This window comes from Rutidosis leptorrhynchoides, chromosome 11, assembly GCF_046630445.1.
Source record: "Rutidosis leptorrhynchoides isolate AG116_Rl617_1_P2 chromosome 11, CSIRO_AGI_Rlap_v1, whole genome shotgun sequence".
NCBI classification, from domain to species: domain Eukaryota; kingdom Viridiplantae; phylum Streptophyta; class Magnoliopsida; order Asterales; family Asteraceae; genus Rutidosis; species Rutidosis leptorrhynchoides.
Window position 1 is genome coordinate 98,729,987 of NC_092343.1, and position 18,661 is coordinate 98,748,647.

Genomic DNA, 18,661 nt, shown 5'->3' on the forward strand with positions numbered 1-18,661 from the left:
ACAAATCCCGATTAGTGTAATCGGGGAGTGGATTAAGGTGGATTAGTTAACATCCACCGAACCACTATAAATCCTTGTGTCTATGTTCTTTACATTACTTCATTTATCATTTTGAACATATACACTACACACATCAAGTTTGAGTTGAGTTGGTTGATCAAAGTAAAATCGAATTTGGTGATCAATCGAAAAATTGTTAAAAACGTATTAAGTAACTATTCACCCCCCCCCCCCCCCCCCCTCATCTAGTTACTTAAATAAATTTTCACGAAATTGTGAAAATATGAAGCTACAAATTGAAGGAAACTGGGCTCACATATAAACTGCCCAAATGCTAAAACCATTAGAAATTAAACACAAGAAGATATACTGAGCTACAAAATAATAGAAGCATAAAATTAAGGCTTGAAGCATTGTCTCATCTTCTCAATCTCCCAGTAGCATTATAGGGCTAGCACTCCAAATGAATTTGTCCAAGTGACTCCCACAAACTGAAATTGAATTCTTCAACTCAATAGCCATTAAAACACTTTAATCTTGATACGATTCACTAAAAAAAGCCCGTCAAGTGTATGCCCCTGCAAAAACCCAAATTGCCGAAATGATCGTTGTGCCTATCAAACTCCAACACTAACATCATATTCTGGCCCTAGACAATTTCTATCACTTATAATTCGTTTTTACGGGATACCACAATAAATTGTTATCCAATGAAATAACACAACTCTTGACTGAACATAAGGATACCATACAACTTTTGACTATTCAATCCCTGCATACCCATTTGACAAGAAGACAATATGAATACCATCCGCCACTGACTATATATTTTCACCTAGCGAACCCACGATATTTCATCTTCGTTGTACTTTGAAGAACCAAATAACTCAATATAATCATCAAAGTTTGTAGTTGTGTATCCTCATATTGGTGCAATACCACAGTTATGCCAAAATCCTAAACCAATGAGTCATTTACATCTACTGACCCACAAATGAACCATGCTTGAAGTATTACTCCATTTTTTTTTCTTCTTACCTTTTTATAAATCTACATTTCTCTTTCGGTTCAATCATTTTTAAAGCTTAATTCCCAAATAAATCCCTGGATTCTTGAATTTATACAGTCATAAATTTGACATTAAGCTGAAGCCAATTCACTACAAGCCTTTTTTTATCCAGTCGCCTAATACGCATGTCGGTCTATTCATGGGCTTATTTCCACTTGGCCCAGATTTTTCCTTGATGGGCCTGATGAGTCTGGTTGAATTTGGGGAACCAATAGTCTTTTTAGGGGTATTTAAAGAGCTCAAACCATTGACTGCAGGTGCACTTTCCTCAGTCATGAAAGTACTTTCAAGATTCTTTTTCAGACTCTGACTTCTTCATCAACACGTTGCCACTGCCCTTGTACTTTTCATAAACATGTAAGTTGAAATTTGACTTATGCACATCGCTATTATCCAGTAGACCAATATTCTTGCCCGTTTGAAGATCTGCTAAACCAATTCTGGTGGCTCCACTTGTTTTGCACCATCATTGTTCATCACTGGACCATCATTCTTGTGTAAATTATGATCTTGAGATACATAATCATATTTTCTATTTATAACCGAGTTGATCTTATCAATGAAATCATCATTATCTACTCATTCAACTTGATCTTTGGTGACAAAAAAACTATCAAATTCATGAATCCATATTGACCTTTTTTGTTTATTTTGAAGTCCCGTAACAATCTCTTTATCAATATATTTAGCATTAAATATTTCCATGAGTACAAACAAGGATTCAGCTTGTGTGAGATCATAGGATTGTTTAGATATATGAAGCACATCGCCAATTTCTTTGACCGCCACATCAACGTTCTGCATATTTCCATAGTCCACCGGAATACCCCTCAATTCCATCCAATTAATTCTTGAAAAATATACAAGGCGGGCCCCTACACCATTCTCAACAATTAACTCATTCTTACTGGAATAAACTGTCACATCTGTTAGCCCGTATAACTTAGTCCATAATGTATTGTAATTGAGCTTAACCCACTTCATATTGTTAGGGTTACATTATATTTCAGTCCATAATGTATTGTAACTGGCTGCACGTGTCGGTTGTGATACAGAAGACACTTTTTATAATTGAAGATGGCGACTATCAAGTTCAAGACTGTGGCCTCAGCCCCTTCGACGTACTAGGCCGACGGCCTGCGAAGCTTGGCCGGCTGCTGGATTTTGCCTATTTAAGAAGGGCTCCGGTTCCAATTTGAGTGTGCACTTTTATATTCATTAGTTTAGGTTTACATTATAGTTGAATTTCTGTCGGTTATTATATTCAATTATATTTGCATTATCAAGTTTATTTCGGAGCATTGTAATTCAAGATGCAAGTTATTTTTTGGGTTAAAACTGATTATTATACCTTTTATTCAAGTTATTAAGGATCTCTGCAATTTACATCTCCTTTGTTCATCATTTATTCAAGGTATAATTTTGTTTTCATTATTATTATTATTTCCATAGAATTTTATGTTTATCTCTTTTATCTGCTTTGTTACTGTCATTATGTGTAGCTAAACACTCTTAGGGTGTTGGTTTGGGTAAATAGGGATATAAACTGTAATCGTATTTCAAACTTGTCGTGTAGAGTCGGCGGCCTTAGGTGGCAAGGCCGGTGGCCCATCACCTTTAAAACCAGTAAATTGTTTCGAACACTGCCTATGGTAATCAGATGCGATTTCTGTCTGTTAATGTTCCAAGCCGGCGGCTATCTACGGCTAGCCAGCAGCAGAACTGTAGAACAATAAGTTGCAAAGTCTCGTAAAAGACTTGGTCAAGTCGGTGGCTGTCTATGGTCAGCCGACGGACTCACTGTCAATGCACCAGCTGGCGACTTGGTTTGACAGAAGACTTATTACTCCGTGTTTGAATACTTTTTGTTGAGAACTCTTAAGGGCTTGATTAAATAGACCCATTGTTCTACATTGACCTAGAATCGTGATATCAATATATTAACAAATTGGACCTTTTAATGTATTGGGTATGTGCGGCTAGAACCGTCAGATTAAGTCCCGTAAGTGTAATCATACGCTTAACCTTAGTGGCACTTAAGTGACAGTTAGGTAAACTTCGTGAATAGAGGGATTAACGACCCCGACGTTCTTGTTCAAACACTTAAAGTCATTCGAGAAGACATTCTTTAAATAAAATTTATTTACAAATAAAATTCTCAACCGAACCAACATCATTCCTTCCTTTATTTGATTTAAATCCAAAACGATCAATTGCTCCTGCAATACAAAACCCCCCCAAAATATATTAATATATAATTATAAGAGACAAAACGAGCTATTATTGTTGTTTCTACATAATGTTATGTTTATCTCTTTTATCTGTTTTGTTGCTGTCATTATGAGTAGCTAAACACCCTTAGGGTGTTGGTTTGGGTAAAGGGGGATATAAACTATAATCGGATTTGACACTTGTCGATTAGGCTCGGCGGACTGAGTGGCGAGGCCGGCGGCCCATCACTTTAAAATCAGTAAATTATTTCGAACACTGTATATGGTAATTAGATTTGATTTCTGTCTATTGACGTTTCAAGCTGGCGGCTATCTATGACTAGCTGGCGGCGAAACTGTAGAACACTAAGTTGCAAAGTCTGGTAAAAGCTTGGTCAAGACGACAACTGTCTATAGTCAGCCGGCATCCACACTGTCAATACTCCAGCCGGTGCCTGGATAACAGCAGCCGGCGGCCTAGTCTGACAGAAGACTTATTACTCTGTTTTTGAATGCTTTTTGTTGAAAACTCTTGTGGGCTTCGTTAAATAGACCCACTATTCTAAATTGACCTCTTAGGTTGAACTAGAATCATGATATCAGTTTATTAACGAATTGGACCTCTTAATGTATTCGGTATTCGCGGGTGGAACTGTCAGATTAAGTCCCCTAGTGTAATCATACGTCTAAGCTTAGTGGCACTTAAGTGACAGTAAAGTACACTTCACGAAGAAAGGGATTAACGACCTCGATGTTCATGTTCAACGACTTAAAGTCATTCAAGAAAACGTTCTTTAAATACAATCCGTTTTACAAATACAATCCCTGACCGAACCAACATCCTCTCTATCATTTATTTAATTTAAATTCAAAACTATCCATTGCTCCTGCAATACAAAAACTCCAAAATATTAATATATATTTATAAAAGATAAATGAGCTAGAATAGATAACACCAACTCACCGACTACAATTGCCTACCTCTCTTGGAAAGATCCTGTACTTACACTCACTGCTCTCTACACTGACCGAGACTCTGCCGGTTAGTACTAAAGTCATAGTTGTACGTGTTTATAAATTTAAAGTGGTTGATTTCGCACACGCAGATGAATGCACACACATGATGCCCCAAAAAGATTCTAATGTTTGATTAGTTCCTATTTGTTTACATTTGGAAACTTGCGTCTAAATTATGGACAAAAGTCGACCTCGAATTTGTATACTATTTGAGTGGGTGTTATGTGACGAAGGTGTTTGTTGAAAAATAAGTTATCGCAAAGTATTTTAAGTAAAGGAATAATCATAATTTAAGTAAAGAAATAAACAATTTGTGTCATACAATGATACAAAACTACTCTAATTAAATAAAATAAATTATAAACATAACATATCAACCCTAACTCCAACATAAAGAGTGACGATTCTAGAATCAAAACTTAATGAGGCTCTATACAATTTGAGTAGTACTTTGTATTTTTATTTTAAAGAATTTCTATTTACTTCCATAAAAACCACTAATTATAAAAATATATGAGATTCTACCTATAAATTTAGTGGTATATTATATACGGAATAATTTTAAATACTTGTTTATGGAAAATGAAAATTAATTATTGGGGTCAAAGGTACAATCGCAAACGTAGATATGGTCAAAGAGATTGAAAAGATACTTAATATTTCAACTTGAGAATAATGCAATGTTATTAGACAAAATTGCTGAAATGGTCCATGTAGTTTGTACCAAAATGCTGGTTTCGTCCCTGTGCTTTTTTTTGATGGATTTGGTCCCGGTGGTTTATAAAAGTTGCTGATTTAGTCCCTCTGACCGACGACCGTCAAAAAAGGCCGTTAAGTCCAGTCATGTGCCAGACATGTGAGGGTATTTTCGTCAGTTTCTTTCATTTATTAGCAAAATTGCTGAAATGGACCCTGTAGTTTGTACCAAAACTGCGTAAACGGTCCCTGTGGTTTGTAAAAAAATTGCTGAAATCAATTTATCTTATCTCCTTCCTCACCTTCATCTTTATCCTCAAAAAAGATGAAAAAACTCTAATTTATTAATTTTCTTCAAACACTTTAATTAACATTAACATGTTTAAATCAAACCCACCAAAACTAAAACTAAGTCAAAACTATTAAAATTAAGATCAAAACTAAATCTAACCTCAAACTAAAACTAAATCCAACTTCAAATACTCATTTTATACAATATTTACATCAAAACAAATTCAATTTCACTCCTAAATCCCACTTTCTGTTTATTAAAACCCAATTTAAAACCCACTTTCTCTTTACACGAAAGCAGCGATTCGTTTACCCCAAAATAATTCATACACGATCGTCGATCTTTTCTCTATCCACCAAACCCTTCATCCCCTTTTCTCCACCATCGTCAGTGGTGCCACCACCTTCCACCCTAGTTTTAATCATTTTGGTGGTAACGAATTGAAGCAGGAAACAAATTGGTTTCAGATTGCAGATCCAGATAACGAATTGCAGCAGGTAAGGAACTGAAGAAATAGAAGGATAGTAGCAACAGGTACAATCGTTCATCTTCAACAACCACCACCGTCGTCATCTTCACCAAATCGAGTCATCAAATCGATTTAATTATCAAAACGAAACCCAGATGTAGATGCGATAAAGAAGACGAATCTCAGATCCAGATGCAATCGGGTTTGAACGATCGGATCTGAAACTAATTTGTTTATTTCATATGTTTCTAATTTATATTTCTAATGTTTCTAAGTTTCTGCTGCTATTCTTAATTTCTTATGTTTTCATGTTTTTGTTGATATTCTAATTTAGATGAAGTTAGGTTTTGTAATTTGATTTTGTATATTGGATTTAGTTTTAGTTTGAGGTTGGATTTAGTTTGAAGAAAATTAATAAATTAGGGTTTGTTCATCTTTTTTGAGGATAAAGATGAAGGTGTGGAAGGAGATAAGGTAAATTGATTTCAGCAATTTTTTTACAAACCACAGGGACTATTCCAGCAATTTTGGTACAAACCACAAGGACCATTTCAGCAATTTTGTTAATAAATGAAAGAAACTGACGAAAATACCCTCACATGTCTGGCACATGACTGGACTTAACGGCCTTTTTTGACGGCCGTCGGTCAGAGGGACTAAATCAGCAACTTTTATAAACTACCGGGACCAAATCCATCAAAAAAAGCACAGGGACGAAACCAACATTTTGGTACAAACTACAGGGACCATTTTAGCAATTTTGTCATGTTATTATGGACCATCATAAACATAAGGTCGCCACGGCTTGAGTACTTCATTTATACTCCGCATAATTTATGTAAGTGTATATGTCACTAAAATAAAAAAATAGATATAGATATATATTGGGTGTTTTGTCAAGGCCTCTAAGCATCTACCTCATAGATATAGAAGCATCTTTGCCAAAGTCAGATATGAATTATGTTGTCAAGGCCTCCGGGGCTTTTGGCATCTACCTCATTGGATATAGAAAGCATCTTTGCCTAAGTTAGCAACACAAATACATTAAGTTTAAACAATCATATTTAACTTAATAATCATTTCTTGTTATAATTCAGTAGGCTTATAACTACCTTTAGTGGCCTAGTTCTTGACTGTAGACTACTAATAAGTATATAGAGAGAATATGAGAGAATATATTTAGTGTGTGTTTTATAAACTCATAACACACATATTTATACTCAAAAAATCTACTATACAATATCTATAATAATAATAAAATTAACATCCAATTTAACTTTTATAACACTCCCCCTTGGATGACAATTTTATTAGAGAATAACTAGTACTGCCTCGTTAAAAACCTTGCTAAAGAAAACCCATTGGCATAAAACTTTAGCTAAGGGAAAAAGAGTGCAGCATAGAGTTGACTCCCCCTCAAGTAGGCAACGCCTGAATTGTTACATCTTCTGAACATGCCTCATGCCAATATTATGAATGTGTGTTCTGAAAATAGCAGTTGGAAGTGCTTTGGTGAAAAGGTCAGCAGAGTTTTTACTTGACTGAACATATCTCATTTCAATCTGGTTGTCCTTAATGAGATTTTGAGTGTATGAGAAGAATCTAGGAGGTATGTGTTTTGTTCGGTCACTTTTGATATACCCTTCTTTCATCTGTGTTATGCAAGCTACATTATCTTCATAGATAGTTGTTGGACTTTTATCGCGTTCTAGTCCACAAGAATCAGTAATGAGTTGTGTCATTGATCTCAACCAAAAACATTCCCGAGTAGCTTCATGTAATGCAATCACTTCGGCATGATTTGATGATGTTGCAACAAGTGTTTGTTTTTGAGAACGCCATGATATTGCGGTACCTCCATTTAGGAATACATATCCATTTTGAGATTTAGCTTTACGTGGATCAGATAAATAACCTGCATCTGCATAACCAACCAAATCTTGTTTCGATTTGTTGGAATAAAATAATCCTAAATCAGTAGTTCCTCGAAGGTATCGAAATATGTGTTTGATCTCATTCCAGTGTCTTTTGGTAGGAGCTGAGCTGAACCTTGCCAACAAATTAACTGCAAAAGAAATGTCAGATCTTGTACAATTTGTAAGATACATAAGAGCTCCAATTGCACTAAGATATGGTACTTCTGGTCCTAGGATATCTTCATGATCTTCACAGGGAAGAAATGGATCAGTGTCAACATTAAGTGATCTAACAACCATAGGAGTACTTAATGGTTTTGCCTTGTCCATATTAAAACGTTTTAAAATCTTTTCAGTATATGTTGTTTGATGTACAAGTAAACCATTAGGCATATGTTCAATTTGTAAACCAAGGCAATACTTGGTTTTTCCGAGATCTTTCATTTCAAATTCTTTCTTTAGAAGTTGAATGGCTTCATGGATCTCTTTTTTTTGTACCTATGATATTAAGACCATTGACATAAATAACTACGATATATATCTGGTCATTGTTTTCATAATTAAAACACATGTGCAAATAAGTTTATATGTATACACTTTTCTTATCAAGTAATCACTTAATCCGTTATACTATTGTATCAACCCATATAAAAATCTTTGTGATTCAATGGAATACATTTCTTTAGGTTTTGCGTTAGATGTTTCTGATACCTTAAACCCTTCAGGTATATTCATATATATCACTATCAAGTGATCCATATAGATAAGTAGTAACAACATCTATGAGATGCATTTAAGTAACTACCAGGTTGATTAAGTATCTAATAAGTAATTGTATCCATTACATAAGGATAAGTTTTCCTCATAATTCATTTCTGGTCTTTGTGGGAAACCTTGAGTTACAAGTCTAGTTTTGCCTTGTATCTTCATTTGCACATTTCTTTTTCGGATAAAAATTCATTTATATCCCATACGTTTCACATCTTTAAAAGTGATAACGATTGATCCGAAAACTTTTCTTTTATTGAGTGATTCTAATTCAGCTCGTATTGCTCCTTTCTGTTGAGCTCAATCATGTCTATTTTGATATTCAATGACAGATTTTGGTTCCAGATCATCATCTTTATTCATGATGTCATTGTAACATTATATGAAAATATCTCTTCAAGATTTTTCATTTCATTTCAGTTTCATAATATTGCATAATTTATTGCAATTTATGTATTTACATTTATCAATATCCTCTGCAGAAGGAGTATTGATTTGTAGTTCTTGTTGAACACTTTCTTTTACCTCATTATCAGCTGATTTTCTTTTTCGAGGATTTTTATCTTTGGAACCAATTGGTCTCCCACGTTTCTGCCGTAGCAAAGACTCATGAGTGACATTATTGCCAGCTTTTGTAATTTCAATTCTAGCTGAAGCATTTACTGCTGGTATATATGATTTAGTCACTTATTTTTTGTATCTTTAAATGCATAAAGTAATTAATTTGCAAGTTCTTGCATATGCATTATATTTGAACTTTCTTTTCGCATTCTTTTGTGCGATGATCAATATTCCTTAATTGATGTTCACACCATGAAACATCATTTTATTTATATTTCATTTCTCCCCCTAATATAGGGAACAATGTTTCATTAAAGTGACAATCGACAAAACTTGCTGTAAAAACATCACCCATCATGGGTTCAATATATCTTATGATTGAAGATGTTTCATATCTAACATATATTTCAATCCTTCTTTGAGGAACCATTTGTTGTGGTTGTTCAATTAAAAATACACTGCACAACCAAATGTTCTAAGATGGAAAATATTTGGTCTCCACCAAAATTAAGTTGGTAATGGAGAATATTTATAACTTGCACTTGATTTAATGCGAATTAATGTCACATCATGTAAATTTACATGTCCCCATATAAATATTGAGAGTTTTGTACTCATTTCTAATTGTCTAGTTATTAGCTGTAAGCGTTTATCTATTGATTCAGTTAAACCAATTTTGTGTATGCACATGAGCAACTGGATGTTCAACAACAATCCTTGTAGAGATATAATAATCATTAAAAGCTTGAGATGTTAACTCACCAGCATTATCAAGTCTCATCCTTTTAATGGTGTAATCAGAATAATGTGTTCTTAATTTAATAATTTGTGCAAGAAACTTTGCAAATGCCATATTATGGCTTGATAACACACAAACATGAGACCATGCGTTAGATGCGTCTATTAGAAAAATGGTCCACATGATGGATGAATTGGTCCATATATATACCCTTGAATTCTTTCAAGAAACATTGGTGATTATTTCTCAATGTGCTTTTCATTAATCGCCATATGTGATTTTCATTAATCACCATATGTGTTTTTCGTTAATCACTATATGTGCTTTTCATTAATCACTATATGTGCTTTTCATTAATCACCATATGTGATTTTCATTAATCACCATATGTGCTTTTCATCATATATCATTTTCACCATATGCGCTTTTAATCATATGTGCTGCGCTTTTCGTCATATGCACTTTTCATTATATGCGCTTTTAATTATATGCGATGCGCTTTTCATCATATGCGCTTTTTATCATATGCGCTTTTAATCATATTCATCATATGCGCTTTTTATCATATGCGCTTTTAATCCTATGCGCTTTTCGGTGCTACATAGATATTTCTCATTTTCGATTATCATTGACTGATAATCATATCCATTATGATATATATCAGAGAAACTTAACAAATTTCTCTTTGATTTGGGAGAAAACAAGACATTGTTTACCAAAAAAATCGTACCATTTGGTAATATGAAATTTTGCCTTTTTCGTTTCTTATATCAAGTTTGCAAGAGCTGATATAGTATTTATAATTCCTTCATTTGATTTAAATCAATGAAATATTTCTTTGATTTGATCATAGTGTGTATGTTACTACTATCTGCAATACATAGGTCTTTACCATTTAATTGATGTTGTATTTCTGCAGGATTCATACTAAAACTTCAAATAAGATATGCAAATAATGAGTTATATTTCAGCAAGATAATTAAATTATATTACCTGCAAACAAGTTATAATCTGAAGTACATAAAAGATAACACTTAATAAAACATATGCGTTATGGTCTAAAACCATTTATTTATGAGTGATACATAAAAAAAACTAGGCATCTTAGAAAATTCAAACCATTCAAGTCTCAAGGTAGCTCAGGGTTAATTTAATCAAGATTTGTCAACAGATTCACTCTCGTTTTCTTTTCTTTTGGGACTTATTTGTAGAGCTAAACAAGATGTTCATGTATTCAAGAAATACTAGACTGATGATCCACGTTACCAGATCATTAATAAGAATCTCCGGAATTCTTATAAGAGCGTCTACTAATATCTTTAATTTTATTCTTTCATGGATCACTGTTATTATTTTTTATTTTTTAATTTTTTTATTTTATTTTTTGATAATTAATATCGTATCTATCTTTGAGTATTTTCCATAATACACTTGGATTTTCGATCATATAATATGTAGATTCTAAGGACTCGTCAATATGTTTGATAAGAAAAATACTTACTATTGCTTTCTCTTGTTCGGAATAATTGTTATTTTCATTCAGGGTTTCTAAAATACAGTTTGATTCGAGATGTTTTTCTACATTCATAACCCATGTTAAGTAGTTGTTCCCACTTGTTCTAAATGAGCAAATTTAAGCCTTTTCAAATTCGACATTTTCTATTATCATAAAGATGAATAACATAAATCATAATCATAATCAACTTCTATTCATAGACAAATAATAAAATGAAATTAGAATCATTTTAAATTCATAAGCAGCAAACAACAGAATAATGGTATGATTACAAATAATAAAACTACAAGGGCAGGATAGAATATAGGTTCATCCGGTGGTATATTAGCAACAATGATGATAGTTAATATGACCAATACAATAGGAAAAATCATCCTTGTGTGAATCATTTTTACAAAAACTTTTTGAGAGTAGTAATCTGAAAAATGAAGATTGATTTGTGAAAATGTGAAAACGGAGATGTTTATTTTATATTTGAAAAATATAGTTGTTGTAACGTCGTCAGTTGACGTTAACAACCGTTATGTATATATGACCGTTGTAACGTCGTTAGTTGACGTTAACGAATAAAGTCACTATATCAAAACGCGTATGAGTAATATAAAGGACACGATTTTTTTTCTTATTTTAACTTTTAAGATTTACTTTTAATAAAAATACAAACTACTTTTTCTTATTTTAACTTTTAAGATTTACTTTTAATAAAAATACAAACTACTTTTTCTTATTTTAACTTTTAAGATTTACTTTTAATAAAAATACAAACTACTTTTCTTATTTTAACTTTTAAGATTTACTTTTAATAAAAATACAAACTACTTTTCTTATTTTAACTTTTAAGATTTACTTTTAATAAAAATACAAACTACTTTTTCTTATTTTAACTTTTAAGATTTACTTTTAATAAAAATACAAACTACTTTTTCTTATTTTAACTTTTAAGATTTACTTTTAATAAAAATACAAACTATTTTTTCTTATTTTAACTTTTAAGATTTACTTTTAAGAATAAACATTAGTATGCATGAAATAAATAATGATTAATTGCATAAGTAATCATAAATGTTAGATAACATATAAAGACCCCATCGTATTCGTATTGATCGGAATTAATCTCGGCCCATGGTACCGTGTTGTCAAATGACGTGTTGCGTACATAAAGTACCGTGTTGTCAAATGACGTGTTGCGTACAATCATGAGGTCTTATTAACATAAATATAAATGTTAGTGAAGTTAATAAGAGTCAGATTACAGAAAATATAATTCAGGCGGTATAACCGACCATATATAACTTAAATAACATAAATATAAATGTTAGTGAAGTTAATGAAAGTTAGATTACAGAAATATAATTCAGGCGGTATAACCGACCATATATAACTTAAATAACATAAATATAAATGTTAGTGAAGTTAATAAAAGTTAGATTACAGAAATATAATTCAGGCGGTATAACCGACCATATATAACTTAAATAACATAAATATAAATGTTAGTGAAGTTAATAAAAGTTAGATTACAGAAATATAATTCAGGCGGTATAACCGACCATATATAACTTAAATAACATAAATATAAATGTTAGTGAAGTTAATAAAAGTTAGATAATTTCTTACCTTGATTAGTGACGTGTGCTTGCTTAGATAAACCTTGATTATACGGAGCACTTCGTGCTGATAACGTGTTATAATTCAGTAGGCTTATAACTACCTTTAGTGGCCTAGTTCTTAACTGTAGACTACTAATAAGTATATAGAGAGAATATGAGAGAATATATTTAGTGTGTGTTTTATAAACTCATAACACACATATTTATATTCAAAAAATCTACTATACAATATCTATAATAATAATAAAATTAACATCCAATTTAACTTTTATAACATTTCTAAATTAATGGGTGGCGACAAAATGTATCAGGTATGAATAATTAAATTGAGACGGATGAAGCTATAAGCATTTGCATATGAAATTTTCAATTGCTGTTTGTTTTATCACTTACCGCAAACTACTTGAAAGCCAGCTAGCCTATAAAGTATAAACAACACAACATTATTAACAAGAACTAAAATGGAGCTTCAGTATTACATTTCTTTCCTCATCTTCTTTGTTACCCTCTTATTCTTCATCATAACTCGGTTTCCTAAAACTCATACCAACAGAAAAGTACCTCCACGGCCATGGAAGCTTCCCATAATTGGCCACGTACATCATCTCATTGCCGCACAACCACATCGAACTCTTGCAAACATGGCTGAAAAACTCGGACCAATTGTCCATCTACAACTTGGCGAGATCTCGGCCATCGTCATATCATCTCCTTATTTTGCCAAACAAATCTTGAAAAACCATTATACCTCATTTGCAAACAGACCCAAGCTTCTAAGTGCCGAGATCGTTGCATACAACTACATTGATATCGCTTTCTCCCCCTACGGTGACTACTGGAGACAAATGCGTAAGATATGTGTCTTGGAGCTTCTAAGTGCTAAAAAAGTTCAATCTTTTTGATCTCTTCGTGAACAAGAGTCATGGAACCTTATTGAATCAATGGCCATGAAAGGATCGACAAGTGTAAATCTCACTGACAAAATTATGACCATGATGAACACCATTATGTGCCAGGTTGCGGTTGGGAGCAAATGCAAGGATCAGGAGACTTTTGTTGCAGTGATTAATGAAGTAGTACATTTATCTAGTGGTTTTGATGTGTCTGATCTTTTCCCATCTAGTAAATTGTTGCCTCTAGTTACTGGCACGAGGAACAAATTGATGAAATTAAGAAACAAGATGGATAAAATTCTTGATGACATCATCTCCGACCACCAAGAACGTCGTGCAGGTAAACGGATCAATCACGAGAACGAAGATCTTCTTGATGTTCTTTTGAGGTTAAAAAATGATGGTGGTCTTGAATTTCCAATAACTGAAGATAACATCAAAGCAGTCATACTGGTAATAAATTATTAATTAGTAATCCTTATATACGAGTTATTATTTGTTATTATTAAGAATACCTCATTGAGTTATCCGTAGAATATGAATGTTGTTATGGCACCTACAGGATATGTTTGCAGCGGGCACAGATACTTCGTCGGTAACAATTATATGGGCAATGTCAGAACTAGTGAAGAACCCAAAGGTCATGAAGAAAGCACAGACCGAAATTAGAGAGGCACTCAAGGGAAAGAAAAAGTTTCACGAGTCGGATATTCAAGAGTTAGACTATCTAAAACTAGTAATTAAGGAAACTTTAAGGTTACACCCTCCTCTTCCATTGTTATTGCCAAGAGAATGTCGGGAGAACTGTGAGATTGGGGGATATGAAATCCCTATCAAAACAAAAGTTACAATTAACTCATGGAAAATAGGTCGCGATCCATATTTCTGGGTTGATCCTGAACGTTTCGTACCAGAAAGATTTAGGGAGAGTTCTGTTAGCATGATGGGCACGGATTTTGAATTTTTCCCATTTGGGGCGGGAAGAAGAATGTGTCCAGGGATGACGTTAGGGTTGGCTAATCTGGAACTACCACTTGCGATGCTACTATACCACTTCAATTGGGAACTTCCAAACAATGAAATACCCGAAGAACTTGAAATGGCCGATTCTCTTGGAGCTACTCTTAAGCGAAAAGATGACTTGTTTTTGGTTCCAAGTCCTTACAATACAAGTCATTGATCCCCTCGTGTGTAAACATTATACCAAATCTTAGGTTTCATTTTTTGTTTTGAGTTTTTAAATGTACCAATAATGTGCTAAACAATTATTATTACAAATAGCATTCTGTTTTGAGTAAAGAATGTTCATGATAAATGCAAATTAGCGCGAATGAGAATGAATGATAAATTATGTGATTTAGTTGACTATAATGGCAAACTACGCTGATTTAAATCTGAGAATGTTGTGTCACCATCAGGGCTAGCCCAGCCCATGGCCACATGGGGAACGGCCCAGGACAACAAACAACAGTATCAAATACTTGATTACTTCAGTCCCAACTTTATTAATAGAGTTACTTTGTCAAGTTATTTTAAATTTTTAACTCGATTGAATATTTGATTACTTCAGTCCCAACTAGTAGCAATAATACCAAAGATCTAGTAATAATATAATTATAACAGTATCAAATATTAAATAATCAAACTATATAATAATCAAATGTATATAGTTTGTGTAATTGCAAATAATCCTCGGGCTTTGATGGTTGGTTTGGGGCTTGTTTATAGCCTCACCGTCCATTGTCTTGTATATATCCATTTATCATATATAATATAATACACAGTTTGCTTTTCAAAAAAAATATAATAATAAAATTAACAATAATATAATATAAATATATAATAACATTGTTAATAATAACCAGTATCAAATAATAAATAATTCAATGCTAATGGTAGTAGTAAAATTTAGATTTATACTAAATTATATATTATAAGCAGAAAAGAAATAAGATGGGACTAAAACGCAAACACTGTCAGGTTGGGTCTAGTTGTGGTGGTTGTTGTACGGTGGAGGCTAATGGTGGTCGTTGGCAGCTGCTGGTGTGACAACCCGGAAATTTCCGACCAAATTTAAACTTTAATCTTTATGTGTTTCCGACACGATAAGCAAAGTTTGTTAAGTTAAATCTCAAGAATTTTAAGCTGTGTTCATATATTCATTTAACCTTGACTGAATTCCGACGATTCACGAACCATTAAATGAACGGATATGATTATATATATATATATATATATATATATATATATATATATATATATATATATATATATATATATATATATATATATATATATATATATATATATATATATATATATATATACTTAAAAATATTAACAAAGTATTAGGTACAATACTGTACATAAACGTATTTGGTTCAATATGTTTATCGATGTAATTAGAGATAATATCAAATGATTGATTTATCAGATACATTGTATGATTACGAGTCTCTGTTGAGAGGTCCACATTGATTTAAGAAATCTATTCTTTTTAACGATATTCGAAAAATGGTAAAGTGATTTACAAGTAAGAACAAAAGTGTCAAGTAACGGGAACTAGACAAGGGTTAGTGGAGATTTCTGTTTGATTTTCAATTCATAATTTACAATATTATCCTCGTGACTTTTGTTACGAAAATTAATAGCTTTCATAATATTTAATATGAAAAGTAATACTATGGAATATAGATAATTTAGAATATAGATATCGACGTTTTACATTGGAATGATTTCGTACGTTTGAGTATCCTTTAGACTTAACTCTACGAGTCATGAATAAACTGTAAGTTAAAAACTTGAAACCTGTTATGATTCATATATGATTTTACTTTCTTAAACGAAAACGTTTTTCAATATAATAGACTTTTATTATTAAGAACGTATTATGATATAACAACTTCTACTATTATAACCTTTGTAATAAAATGATTTTGAATATAATATAATTATTAAAATGTTTTATTAAATGAACGTTTGTATATAAATGATTTATATCAATTTTAAGCTTTAAAATACAAATGTTACGAAATAATACTTCTTATTAATTAAACGATTTCAAAATATATAAGTTTTGAATATAATTAGTTTTGAAAAATTATATATTGTTAAATAAATACTTCAAATTTATATTTCGAAATGAAAATATATATATATATATATATATATATATATATATATATATATATATATATATATATATATATATATATATATATATATATATATATATATATATATATATATATTTTAACTTAGTCACAAAACGTTTGATTTAAAATAATATATTTTGACAACCAAGGAGACATTGATTTATAGAAGCAAATGACCACACCACTCAAATGTAAAGGTTATACTTTGAGTAATAGAATCTATAGGTGATTAAGTTCAATTATTGATAAAGGTACACGCCACGAAACGTAAAGTGCTAGTTTTCTTAGCGTACGAGAATGCGTTCGAGAAACCGAAATCGGTACGTAAGTCGAGAGTCAACGTACAATTCATCGGTGCTAAAATTACAGACCAACTGTACAAGAGAATATAATATAATATTTAATTAATTCTAAAGATTAAATATATTATATATTAAATAATATATATACATAATTATGTTTACATGAAAGAGTGTCGGCAGGAAGTTTTGGTGCGTATGAGTTGTCATAAGAGTGCTCATGCGATCGCATGAGAAGCACTCACAAACCTCATGCGATCGCATGAGGTGTAGTTGAGGGACACTTCTATAAATTGAACGTTTTTCTGGTTTCTGATTTCATTCCACACACACTCCGCAAAAATATATAAATATAAATATATTATTAATATTATTATTATTAATATTAAAATTATTAATATTAAATTTTATTATTATTAGTATTAGTATTATTAGGAGTGATATTATTAGTATTTACATAAAATATTACGACGAAGGTACGTAGGAGATATTTCAAAATGGTTTTTCGAGTGGGATAGGGCTAAGGAAATTATGGGTTATAGCTATGGAGGTGATGGGTAATGTTCGACGGTATGCCCAAGAGGTCAAACTAGTGTTTATCATCTTCGTTGCGTCTACGTACTTTCCTGCAATATTGAATCTCAATATTGATACGTGAGCACTCATAACTTATATATAAATAGTGTATCTCTGACTAGTGCTCGAGTATATAGAATTATGCATGCTTGTACGTTTGATATTGTCGTTAGATAGGTTATGATCCTGAATTAGGTACATATGCAACTAGGATAAGGTATATGATATGCATGTCGTTGGAAAGCTGGCGAAAAATTAATAACTTTTCATTTAGAAAGCGTATGAGTTCGATGAACGGATTAAAAGTTATAGTCAATTGAATTATATATAATTTTAAGTATTATTGTTAAAATGATTATTATTACTATCATCGTTATTATCGTCGTTAATATTATCTAATTATTATTATTACTATTATTATTATTATTATTATTATTATTATTATTATTATTATTATTATTATTATTATTATTATTATTATTATTATTATTATTATAATTATTATTATTCTTATTATTATTAATATTACCATTATTAATGTATGTATTATTATTAAAAATTGTTATTATTATTATTATTGTTATTATCATTAAAAAATTAATATTTATATGATCATTATGATTATTATAATTATTAGTATTATATTATCATTAATATTATTATACTACTTATTAGTATCATTATCATTAAAACTAATATTAGTATCATCTAATTATTATGATTGCTATTGTTATCATTATTATGAATGCGATATAAAAAAAAATAAAAACTATTAAATAAATCGATTAGGAAATAATGAGTATGAGTATCATGATAAAATTAAAAATATTGTAAGTTATTGATTTAGATAAAAATATCATTTTCATTATTTTTTC

General features: G+C 31.4%; 1 pseudogene; it reads left to right on the plus strand.

Annotated features, from left to right (window-relative positions):
- Nucleotides 1-13,324: 13,324 nt before the first annotated feature.
- Nucleotides 13,325-14,967, plus strand: LOC139874271 (premnaspirodiene oxygenase-like; annotated as a pseudogene).
- Nucleotides 14,968-18,661: the final 3,694 nt, after the last annotated feature.